This window comes from Nomascus leucogenys, chromosome 7b (assembly GCF_006542625.1).
Source record: "Nomascus leucogenys isolate Asia chromosome 7b, Asia_NLE_v1, whole genome shotgun sequence".
In the NCBI taxonomy this organism is placed as follows: Eukaryota; Metazoa; Chordata; class Mammalia; order Primates; family Hylobatidae; genus Nomascus; species Nomascus leucogenys.
In genome coordinates this window covers 72,066,629-72,079,911 of record NC_044387.1, presented here as the reverse complement: position 1 = coordinate 72,079,911, position 13,283 = coordinate 72,066,629, and the positions used below count along the sequence as shown (strand labels likewise).

At 44.1% G+C, this 13,283-nt stretch overlaps 1 protein-coding gene across 1 annotated transcript in view; it reads right to left on the bottom strand.

Annotated features, from left to right (window-relative positions):
* FAM160A1 (family with sequence similarity 160 member A1) overlaps window positions 1-11,234 on the bottom strand; it is a 263,019-nt gene extending 251,785 nt beyond the window's left edge. Inside the window, exon 1 of the mRNA XM_030816237.1 lies at window positions 10,948-11,234. The gene's annotated coding sequence lies outside the window, so the exon portion shown is untranslated. The remainder of the gene's footprint in view (window positions 1-10,947) is intronic.
* Window positions 11,235-13,283: the final 2,049 nt, after the last annotated feature.

The window sequence follows — 13,283 nt, the reverse complement described above, 5'->3', positions numbered from 1 at the left end:
AGGCCTTTAGGAAGGAAATGATTCCCTCTTCATATTAATAGCTTAGAAAGAGAGGGGCTAGAAAGACAGTGATGGCGATTCACTGGCAGAGAACCTAAAAGTCACCAGCTCTGATCTCTACATGATCAGCATCATTCAGATCAGCCTTCTCAATTCCACGCTTGTATCTCCAATTCCAGCTGGGCAGGTCTACATGGAGCTCCTGATATCAAATTAACTTTGGGGCAACCAGTTTTTCAGGACCTAGTGAAGCACCTCCATTGAAAAGTGTCTCAGGCCAGGCGCAGTGAGTGGCTCACGCCTGTAATCCCAACACTTTGGGAGGCCGAGGCAGGCGAATCACTTGAGGCCAGGAGTTTGAGACCAGCCTGGTCAACATGGCAAAACCCCGTCTCTACTAAAAAGAAATATTAAAAGTAGCTGGGCGTGGTGGCTTGTGCCTATAGTCCCAGCTACTCAGGAGGTTGAGGCACAAGAATCCTGTGAACCCAGGAGACAGAGGTTGCAGTGGGCTGAGCTTGCACCACTGCACTCCAGCCTGCACAATGGAGCAAGACTCTATCTCTCTCTCTTTGTTAATGGTCAACTGCTTCCTTTTTTTTTTCTTTCCCATTTTCGTCACTTTACTTGAGGATCTTATTACCATACAAGCACTCTTCGAGGAATATAATGAATGTTCCTAGTGGCCAGAAGACTTTGTCAAAGCAGCATACCCCTTATATATAATTTGACAACAGTGCAGCCAAGGAAAAAATAGGCCTGGAACATCGTTAAAAATGGTTGCATCCCCTAGTAGAACAAGATTTTGCTAACTTGCATACTTTGGTAAAAGGCAGGCCCTAAAGAGTACCATCACTGTCAAGACTCAAGAATACCTCAAATGAGATCATATACGTGAAAGTGCTTTGCAAACCATGAACTGCCAAGGAAACTGCCACTTCTGTTATTGGTGTGGCTATTACAAAGGCACAGACCTAGGAAGGAGATAGTTGTATGGTTTGAAGGAACTAGCTAGGTCTAGATAGAGGGGTCTTCAGCAACAAGAAGAAAAAAAGTAAGAGAGGTCCCAGAGGATGCAACAGAAAGCCTCAATTAACAAAGAGATTCCGGGCAGGGAAGGGTTCCAGGTTAGCAAACCCCAACTCAATTCAACAAATATTTATTGAATGATATGCACTGGTCTATGTATTGGGATATATAGCCAAGACTATCAAATATCACAAAGCTTTACATTCTTATGTGGGGAAAGAGTTAATAAACAAAAGACACTAACCAACCAGGGAACCATTGAAAAAATTTTTTTTAATTTTAAAAAGACATAAGTAAACTAAAATATGTTAAAAGACAAGTACAGGAGAGCAGAGTAAGGGGGGATGAAAACTACAGAGGATTTGCAATACTTTGAGCTTAGAAGACTAGCCAAAGAGGAGAATGAGGTCAGATTTCAAATGGTGTCCCTCAAAAATTACATTCAATTGCAGGAAAAACAAGAAGAGTCACATTGTGCTTATATGAAATTTGTGTAAAATTTGACAACTCCAAATTTCCTAGGAACACATAGCTCATTTTCCATATTGATCTCCTTCACCACTGTTCAAAATTATTGACCCAAATGTGCTACACAGAATATATAAAAAGATATAAAATGACTTAGTCAGAGGCAGAACAAAGGGAACTACAAGGGACAAAGAAAAACAGATGACAGCAAAAATCGTTGCAAATCAGTCCCTTGGGAAAGGACAAACTCAAGAGGACTTTAAATACGACTCAATTTTTTTTCTTAGAAAAGTTGGCTCTAGGTCAAGGATGATATAAAAGTTTCGCTTCTAGTAACAACCTCAAACAACTGGCAAGGCCTCTCTGGAGCACTGCATTGAGAGAGCTCTGGGTCCTGTGGGGAATTAATTAGACATTTCTGCCATGGGCTCAAGATGGGGCACTGCAGGCATGCAAGCCCCTCATTTGTCTTTCCTTCCCTAGGTTGATCTTAGTGCTTTAAAAATATCAGTAACCACTCACTGGCAACCTACTAAGCAAAAGAAAGGCAACACCAGGAACAGTGGAGGGATGTGGAAATACAGAGTTAGGCTCCAGTCCTAAAGGAGTTTATAATCTAATTGGGAAGAAGGACAAATGTATAAAAGAAAACACTGGATGGCAGCAAATGACTAAATTCCTAAAATTTCAGTATGGAGATTCAGGTGCCAGGAAATTACTACAGGAAAAGACAGCCAAGAAAGATTTTATGGAGGACATAGCTCTGAACTAGGCTTGGAAGAATGCACATCACTAAAATAACTGGAAAGAGGAAGGACTGGTCTCAACAAAGATGGGGGAAAAGGAAGTGTTAGGGTGTGTTCAAGAATGAGGAACAGACCAGCATGGCAGTCAAAGCAAAGGATTTACACAGAGCACCAGATCATAAATGCCCTAAGAATCAGCCAAGGGTTCTCCAGAGAAACAGAACCAGTAGGAGATGTATGTGTGTGTTTATAAAGAGACTTATTATAAGGAAGTGGCTTATGCAATTATAGAGGCCAAGAAGTCTCAAGATCTGCAGTCAGCAAGCTGGAGACCCAGGAGAGACAGTAACATAAGTTATAGTTTGAGTCTGAATCTAAAGGCAGGAGGAGACCGATGTCCCAGGTTGAAAACAGTCAAACAGAGAGAAAGAGAGGAGAGTGAATTCTCCCTTACTCAGTCTTTTTGTACTATTGAAGCCTTCAATAGACTGAATAAGGCCCATCCACATTGGGGAGGGCAGTCTGCTTTACTGAGTTTACCAATTCTAATATTAATCTCATCCAGAAATCCTCTCACAGACATACCCAGAATGTTTAACTAAATACCTGGACACCCTGTGGCCCAGGCAAGTTGATACATAAAATTGATTAACCATCACACCTTGAGTTGAATCATTACCCAGTAGTCAACAGAGACCATGATAGGTGATATGAGCACAGCTATAGTTTGGAAAATCAATTGACTATGGAATGAAAATAGATTAGAGCAAGAAAAACTGGAAACAGGAACAAAATGAAAAATATTATAATTGGCCATATAATAATAAAAGGCAGATCATTAACAACAAACATTTATAGGATTCTATTCAATATAAGGTGCCCTGGTAGGCAATTAAGATGCAGAGTTACTCTCATCTCCTTATAGTTTACTTTGATGTCAGGATCTAAACATAGACCTATCAGCAGGAACTGGTTAGAAACATAGGATCCAAAGGTCAGCAATGAGGGTATGGATTTAGGAATTATCTGTATAGCCAAGACAACCAAATCAAGAGTGTGCTCCTGGCATGCCAATATTGACAGAAACTCAGAACAACAGGTTGAATTAGCCAGACTGAGTCAGGAAATCCTGTCAAACCTACTCATTTTGTGATTCACTGTGAAGGAATGACCACTTCTCTGTGAAGCCAATCCTAAGACATAATCAAGAGGTGGAATTACTTTAAGGACAAAAAAAAACAGTCTCCAACTGTTGCAAGCTGGTTCTTACTATCTATAGCAACTCCGGGGTGTACTTTTCAAATAGGACACGCAAGGTCCTAAATACAGTGGAGAAGTACAAGGAGAAAATTCAGAGGTCAAACTTAATCAAGCTGATAAGAAATTAACATTAACCATTAAGTTTTTAATACAATCGGTAGGTAAATATCAAGTCAGTTGGTGTTTCCCGAAACAGATCAAAGTCAATGAGTATCCTGTTGTCAGAGTTTCTCTTGTTTTTTTTTTTTTTTTTAGAGACAGGTTCCTACTCTGTCACCGAGGCTGGAATGCAGTGACATCATCCATGTCACTGCAGCCTCAAACTCCTGAGCTGAAGTGATCCTCCCACCTCAGCCTCCCAAGTAGCTGGGACTCCTGGGGCGTGACATCACACCACCTAATTTGTTGTTGTTGTTGTTGTTAAGATGGGTCTCGCTATGTTGCTCAGGCTGGTGTCAAACTTCTGGCCTCAAGCAATCTTCCTAGCTCTGCCTCCCAAAATGCCCAGGATTACAGGGGTGAGCCATTGGGCCTGGCAGATTTTTTAAAAGCAGTTAAACTACAACATCTTGCTTAAAATAAGCCAAAAGTACAAATGTTTTATAGTAGACACAAATTAGAGAGATTTAAAAATTCAACTTATCAAATAGTGACTTAGTGTTACAGAATAAGCAGTAATCAAGACTAATACATGGTCAGGTGTGGTGGTTCACACCTGTAATCCTACTGAGGCAGAAGAATAGGGTCTGGAGGCAGGGAACCTAAGGCTGATTCATGCTGACTTCCTAGAACTAAATCAAAAGGAAAACCCCAACTTTCCACACCCAAGTAACAAAAGGACCAGAGGCTATTCCCTTTGCAACCCCCATCTCCTTGTTCCGCATGACAGATAAAAATCTGAAAGTACCTCGGATTGGTCCCCTCCTGAAACCAATCAGGCTGGTCACAAGCCAAGTCTTCCTTTGCATAGAAATATAATTTTGTAACTTCACTTCAGCCTCTGATTGGTCACTTTCCACAACCAATCAGATGTTTGCATAGGGTGTAACTCTGTAACTTCACTTTAGCCTCTGCTTGGTGCTTGGTCGCTTTCTGCAACCAATCAGACAGATCTTGAGCCACTACTTCATTTACATAGGGTGTATACCAAGTAACCAATGGGAAGCCTCTAGAGGGCATTGAAATCCCAGAAAATTCTGAAACCAGGCCCGTGAGCTGTTTGCTCCGGCCTGCTCCCACCCTGTGAAGTATGCTTTCGCTTTCAATAAATCTCTGCCTTTGTTGCTTCATTGTTTCCTTGCTTTGTTTGTGCATTTAGTCTCATTCTTTGTTCAAAGCACCAAGAACCTGGACACCCTCCACTGGTAACACTAGCACTTTGGGAGGCCAAGATAGGGGGATCTCTTGGGCTCAGGAGTTTAAGACCAGCCTGGGCAACATGCCAAAACCTTGTCTCTACAAAAAAATACAAAAATTAGCCAGGCATGGTGGCACGCACCTGTAGTCCCAGATACTCAGGAGGCTGAGGTGGGAGATTCGCTTGAGCCTAGGAAGTTGAGGCTGCAGTGAGCCCAAACTGCACTAGTGCACTCCAGCCTGGGTGACAGAGTGAGACCCTGTTTCAAAAAAAAAGGATAATACATTAGACATGTTGTATTTTCCCACACAAAAGATCAGAATACGAATATATACAAACTATAAGTTTCCCATGTCCTAAGAAATTCTTATTTTATTAAGAAAAATTTTTATACCAAGAAAATCAAGAGACATCTTTTCTAATAAATAAATATGGAGACATCCTTATTTTGAGGATGTACGAAGTTTTCTATTAAATGACCTGATGAAGATCATACTTTTAAAACATTCCTTATATCATTATATACTTAGGCATAAATATACAAATGTGTACAATACATATGTGCATATATAAATATAGGTGGTGTGTATGTGTATATAGAAATTATATTTGTAAACATATTTTTCCATACTCATTCTAGTACATTATAAAGAAAATCAACCTAAAATGAATGGAATCCAAATAAAAGTTCCATGAACACAAACAAAATAGAAGATATTCATTTTGAGGAGTAAGACACACTCCTCTAATGAAATGGTTATGAAAAAAAGCTTGGACTAAATAAAAATATTAATCAACTCTTTTAGACGGTCAATAAAAATGTTGCCACAGGAATTCCTGAAATGTTCCCACCTCAATGAGCCTGAGTCATGAAATTTAGCCAAAGTATCTTATTCCACATTTTCCACAGAGGGAAATCAGTTCCTAGAACTTTCCACAAGCCAAAAGATCCTAAAGTGGACCCGTGACCAATATTTCAACAGAGGTAAACTTTAACAATTTAAGGAGAAGAGCTAAAATACACTCTGCATTCTGCAAAACCTAGTGGATTTTCTGAACTCCTTAATGGCATGTCCTAAAATAATGTTCTTAGGAAAATGTTAAAAAAAAAAAAAAAAAAAAAACCACTATGCTCCATAAAAGCTAATTAGCAGCTCAACCAACAGCTGCAGAGTATTTTTATAGCTGTTACCAATTAGTATCTTCTCTTGGGGAAAACATTAAAACCAAAAAGAACCTGAAATGTGAGGAAATGAGGTGAACCCTACCTAAAAGCTCAGCACCTTTTGCTGTTATGACCTCTTATTTCAGTGGCTGGTCATCTATTAATAATTTCTGTCTTTAGTCTTGTGCATTCAGAAAGAAAGAATATGTTCATATAACTAAAAATGAAGGGATACTACTAGAAGAAATGTAAATTAAATTTAACATTTTCATAACAGTGACTCACAAACCTTTCCTACAGAAAACACAAGTGTACAATGATACACTTTCAAGGATGTTCTCTGAAGCACTCTTCTCAATACAGAAAAATGGAAAACAACCCAAATTCCCAACGAAAGGAAACTGTTTAAATAAACCATGTTACAGGGCCAGGCGTGGTGGCTCACGCCTGTAATCCCAGCACTTTGGGAGGCCAAGGCAGGTGGATCACCTGAGGTCAGGAGTTCGAGACCAAACTGGCCAAACCCTGGCTCTCCTAAAAATACAAGAATTAGCTAGGCATGGTGACGCACACCTGTAGTCCCAGCTACTCAGGAGGCTGAAGCAGGAGAATTGCTTGAACCTGGGAGGCAGAGGTTGCAGTGAGCTGACATTGCACGACCGCACTCCAGCCTGGGTGACAGAGCAAGACTCCATCTCAAAAAAAAAAAAAACTATGTTATATCTATTCAATGCATTATTATACAGCCAGTAAAAAAAAAAACAAAATGAGAATGATCTGCATGTATGGTCATAAAAACATTTTCAAGGTATATTATTGAGTCAAAAATAAAAACCAAGTTGAAAGTTGCATAGGATTACCCCAGTAGTTATTAACAACCATGTTAATAATAAACATTTTTAAATAGAGGAAAAAATGAAGGGAAATATACCTATTTATAGCAGTTTCTCCAGAATACAAGATTACAGTGTACTTTAAACATTATATATTTCCATATTGTTCAGAATTTGAATAATATGTATTATGTATATAATAAGAAAATTAAGTCTCATTTAAGTTAGTGATACAATTGGAAAGGAAGTAGGAGAAAATCATATTTATAAAGAAAAGGATAAACTTAAGGGTGTTAACTTTCTATAATAGCTCTCAAATATCATTTGTCTCTACCTCTCTTTTAGAAGGCAGTAGTATCCTCACTCTCAGAACTTTAAAATTAAGCACAACACATAGATACTGGAAAAGTCCCCTTAGCATCTCCCCTTACTAATGCCTTCTGAGAACAAAAGTTTAGCCCAAATTCCAGTATTTGTCAAATTCAACTGGGCAAGAATGCTAGCTTCTAAACATTGCAGACAAACCGCACATCTCTACTTCTAAGTTAACAGTAATTACAGAATTAACAACAAAAAGGTACAGATTCTGCAGACTTTAAAACCATTTGAAGCATTTTCAAAATGGAAATTTAAGGAATTAGATAAAAATACTTTTGAATCTATAGTCCAGTAACCTGTTCAAAGATTGTAAAAACTAGATAGAGGCCAGACACAGTGGCTCACACCTGTAATCCCAGCACTTTGGGAGGCCGAGGTGGGCGGATTACCCAAGGTCAGGAGTTCGAGACCAGCCTGGCCAACATGGTGAAATCCCATCTCTACTAAAAAAATACAAAACTTAGCTGGGCGTGGTGGCACATGCCTGTAGTCCCAGCTACTTGGGAGGCTAAGGCAAAAGAATCACTTGGACCCGGAAGGCGGAGGGTGCAGTGAGCCGAGATTGCACCACTGCACTCCAGCCTGGATGACAGAGCCAGATTCCGTCTCAAAAAAAAAAAAAAAAAAAAAAACTAACTAGATAGAAGGCGAAAAATTGCCTAGAAAGGAAATTGAAGAATCACTAGCAAGGTAAAACTTTCTACCTGCCTGGGAAAGGCTGTGACCTTGTCTGCGAGAGGTTTGTCTCTACAGTTATGTGACCATGAGCAAAACATTTAAACTCCTATACCTCAATTTCCTCACCTGTAAAATGGAAGAACTGGGAATAAATAATTTTGGCTCTAAAATTCTGACGGAAGACCTTCGCTCCATCCTTACCAAAGGGCTTTTTTTAAAGTAATACATGGCCGGGCGCGGTGGCTCATGCTTGTAATCCCAGCACTTTGGGAGGCCAAGGCGGGCGGATCATGAGGTCAGGAGATCGAGACCACGGTGAAACCCTGTCTCTACGAAAAATACAAAAAATTAGCCGGGCGTGGTGGCGGGCACCTGTAGTCCCAGCTACTCGGAGAGGCTGAGGCAGGAGAACGGCGTGAACCCGGGAGGCGGAGCTTGCAGTGAGCCGAGATCGCGCCACTGCACTCCAGCCTGGGTGACAGAGCGAGACTCCGTCTCAAAAAAAAAAATAAAAATAAATAAAAATAAAAATAAAGTAATACATATGAGGCCAGGCGTGGTGGCTCACGTCTGTAATCCCAGCACTTTGGGAGACTGAGTCAGGCAGATCCCTTGAGGCCAGGAATTTGAGACCCGCCTGGCCAACATGGTGAAACCCTATCTCCACTAAAAATACAAAAATTAGCCAAGCATGGTGGTGTGTGCCTATAGTCCCAGCTACTCGGGAGGCTGAGGCAGGAGAATGGCTTGAACCCAGGAGGCGGAGGTTGCAGTGAGCTAAGGTTGTGCCACTGCACTCCAGCCTGGGCAACAGAGCAAGACTCTGCCTCAAAAAATAAAGTAAAATAAAGTAATACATATGTATTACTAAAATAAAGTAATACATATACAGTACAAAATATTATCTAATATTATAAGGTACATAGCCAAAAACAGCAGATTCCTGCCTGGCTCCTCCTCACCCCTGAGTTTAATTCCCCAAAAGAAGGTCCTTCAACTCTTTTAGCTATTTCTTCTGGTAATTACTTCTATATTTGTAAATCATGCACTTATACTGCTATTTACAGAGTTTTTCAATTTTAGACATTGCCAAAATTCCTTATTCAATCTATCAAGGTATTTATTCACCTATGCCACTTCCCAAGATTTCTCTCCCAAATTTAATGGAGGTTACTTCCATTTTATTGTACAGCTATACTGTTGAGATGTCAAGGCTATACAGATTATATGTTATATGTGTGTACACACACTTATACATACACATATATGTACATATTCATATATAGTCCTGTCATCCTGTCTCCACATGAGCAGAGTACAGAACTGTCCAGCAATGCATTGCTCTGACAATGTAAAAATAAAACACTCCTTTTATTTCTAGTCTTCAAGTCCTCCATTAAAAGTCCTACATAATGTCTCTATATGAGAGCCAAGAAAAAAGGTAGCTGGGCAGTTGGACCTAAATTTTTAGACCACTCTCAATCACTCTCTGAATCCACTTCAGTGATGTCCAGTTTCTCCGACCCTTTCCAGTCACTCCACACAGTTTAATCCTGTTCCTTGTCCTATAGGACAAATGATAAATAGGACCCCAAATCTAATTTATTTCAAGACAGGCATGGACGTAATTCTTATGAGCTCTGTGGAAAGGGATTAACTGGAGCTAAAAAGATATCAACCTTTAATTATGCGAAAAGTTACCTAAAGCCAACAAGTATGCTGTATTAAAGAGTAAATTTATGGACTAAATCTCCTGCTCAATTTCAGTCCAAAGAAGACCTTTGAAGTTCTCCAAACGTGGACTTCAGCTGTGGTTCACTACATGTGGACAGCTTCGGGGACGGCATCCTGCCTAGTGCCAGGTGTACAAGTGAACTTGAGGTCAGGCAGGTGACCCTGACAAGCAGGCATGATACATTAAGGAGAGGAAATCTTTCCTCTCATTAATCAACAGGATAAAGGTGATTAAGCAGGAATTATTTTTCAATGACCTATATAATTTCATCAGGGCTGCTATGGCTATTAGCAGGGAGCAGCTGACTTCCTAATGAGATGAATTTGATAGCACAGCCCTTCCAGAGAAGCCAAGGGAGCAAGCCCAATCTATAGGGAAGCAACAATTGGTAGGCATTGTTTACTCCTCCTCCTGAGAGCTGTCTCTCCTTCTCAATATTTGGCTCTTTCCCTTCAGGGGGGTTTCCCTGTACCTGGATGGCTGGGGCTGCAGCATCTGCTGAATAGTGGAAGCTAGATCTGCTGTGAACAGGTGGGTCCAGGAGGCTGGGACACAACTGGGCTAATTCACTAGACCTGCTCATGTGATTCCCAAAGTCCCAAGCCAACAAGGCTACCGCCGCCTACACCAACACCTCGCTCTGACCAGGCCTGAAATAAGACAGCAAGGTAGTTCCTCCCACTCCCTAGCAGAAGTGGAGTTAACAAGGGACCTTTGTCGAGCTAGAGGAAACACAAATACACACACACTATCAATAATAACCACGACTTGAACGCAGTTTCATCAGAGAATTTACGAAATTGAGCAACAGCTACCCAACAAGTAAGTCCTTACACCAGGAAAGGGCTGCAAACCTCAGAGAGGCACCGCCTCTGTCTCCTGTGTAAGCAAGTAGATTTACAGGGGAAACCTGAACTCCACATCTCTTTGCCTTTTCCTGTGCCTCCCAGAGGACCCAGGGACCAAGGAATGGGATGGAGGGCCCTGATGACATCTTCCTTCGTCAAAACAAGCTGGCTCTCTCTATCCCAGGGTCAGTCACCGCGTAACGCCCTGTCCCGGAGCCCGAAACCCTAGGAGTCACCTCCTCCCCACTGCGCCCCCGCCCGACGCAGCGACCTCGTTTGGAACATCCCCAGCCGGCCCCCAGCCCAATGCCTGCTCCCCCAGCCCAATGCCCGCAACCCCTACCCAGCTGGCGGACGCAGAGAAGGGACAATACGGCTCTCCCTCCTCCTTCAACCCTCTAAAATAAAAGAATCCCTCAAGCGCAATTCTCCGGCCAGCACAGCACCTACCTGTTCCCGGCCGTGGCTCCTCCTCCCTGAGCAGTGGGGCTCGCTGGACAAGTGTCCTCAGACAGTCCAGAAAGTTTGCGCTGCGGTCCCGGGGACGCCTGCGCGGTACCCCGTGAGGAAAGCCAGGCCGGCTCCTCGCCCTGCGGGCGGCCGCCGCTCGAAAGTCTTGGCCCAGGTCCTCCGGGCCCGGCTCAAACTCAGGAGTGCCCGGGAAGAATGTAGGTCGTGAGAAGGTCGGAACGAAACTTTTCAAAGGTGCGTCAGCCGCTGGCTGAGCCGCGTGGGTCCCGGGCTGCCCCCCGCCTCTCCCTCGTGAGCGCGGGAGGGGCGGAGGCGGGAGCCGGGACCGGGGCGGGGCAGGGGCAGGGGTGGGGCCCAACCTGCCAGGAGGCCTCCGGGAGCGCGCCCCGGCCCCGCCCCGGCCCCGCCCCCGCCGCCACCGGCCCCGCCCCTGCCGCTGGGCCACGCCGCCGCCAGGTGCGCGGGGGACTCAGGCAGCGCCGCGCCGCACGGCCCGCGCCGGTTTCCAAGGTGAAGGAGGAGGAGCCTCTGAGGGAAAGTTTCCATCGAAACTCCAGCTGGGCGCAGTGGAGCCCTCGCGCCCTTGGGGGCTAGCGTTTGGCCAGAGCTACACACTCCTTACTCACGCACGTACACAGCACAGTCGTTCACCGTCCCGCCAAAGGCTCGTCTCTAGGGTTCTGCCGAGTGGAAGGAATCGGACAACGCCGCACGTCACGGGCGTTTTCGATTTCTCACTTCCCGAAGGTTTGACGGCGGCCACTGGCGCAATGGCCCAGCTCTTCTTTCCTTTGCTGACTCCTTCCTTGTGGTGTGAATTTTAAAATGCTGATACCGTCCCAAGAGAGCTGAGTCAAGTGAGGCAAACGTTTGCCTGTTGTTCTCCTGACAGACTCCCTGCAGTGGGCGGGGGAAATGTGGCCTTGGCCGACGTTAATGAAGTGCCAGGATGGAGGGAGGGCGCCTGCTGATTTGTTCTGTTTTACTTTTTAAGGGTAACTATAGCGTTACTGGAGTCGTCTGTGGGTTTGGGGAGTATGTGGCGCGTGTGTGTGTCACACATTCACTGGCAACTCCCGCCAACCCCTTCCCAAGAAATGAAGGCTCTAACGTGGGCTGTTCTACAACAAAGGTGAAACTTCCCCAAATCACGATTCCCCGCAAAATGAGAGAGCAGGTGCAGCATCCATTTCCCCACTACCACGCTTGAGATGGTGGCTTTGGGCACTGCCCGGTGCCCCGACATCCTTCCCAGAGCCCAGCCTGCCCATCTGGGCCTGGCCCTGCGCGGCCGCCTGCCTTTGCATCAGAGACCACAGCTGTGCCATTGCCAAGCTGGGTAGCGCCGCCTTACTTCCCCATTCCTCCATCTCCCACCCGTCTTGCATGCTTGGGTCGCGAAGTGATGGACTTTAAATCCCAGAGGAGGAATGAGAAACTTGGTTAGTGGCTCTCTTGGCATGTTCATAGCCCTGTGGTTGAAGTGGCTGAAACCTGCGGTGAGCCTCAGTCCAAGCAGCTGGGGCCACACCAGTTTGCAAAGGCAGATGTGGCAGTTTTCCACCGCAGCAGCAGCCTGCTGGCGCCTCATCAGATTCTCCTTTGGAAGAATTATCTTCTTCCCTTCATTCTCGGTGAATGGCATCCAGAGATAACCAAAATCAGGTGTATCTAGTTTCAAGTTCTGTCTTGCAACCGTGATAATTGGAAAATGCAAACTTTATACTTTCTTCTCTAGCTGTCTACCACCACTGCTGCGCTAGTGGATGACTGCAGGAACACCGGGTACTTGCCACAAGTATCTCTCCAGATTCATCAGCCTTTCACCTGTGACAAGCGCAGTCAAGAAGTGGCTGCTAAGTAAAAGCTGGGGAAGAACAAGGAAGATAAAGCTCAGAGTAGAAAGCTGTGAAGTTCTGCACAACAGGTCCCCTTGGCCTGCTCTAACAGTTGGAATGTGGGGGAAGCATTCATTTACTCAACAAATATATACTGAGTGCCTTTTGCATGCTAGGCACGCTTCTAGGGGTTGAGGACACAGCAGAGAGCACAAACAACAATTCCAGCCCTCGTGGAGCTTACCTCTTCCAGGTGGGAAAGACAGATGGTAAATGTATAAGGACCATATATGGACTGCTGTATGATTAGAAATGCTATGGAGAGGCTAGGAGTGGTGTCTCATGCCCGTAATCCCGCAGTTTGAGAGGCCAAAGGAGGATTGCTTGAGGCCAGAAGTTGGAGACCCAACGCCACATAGCAAGACCCCCTATCTACAAAAAGTTTAAAAATTAGCCAGGCGTGGTGGCTTGCACCTG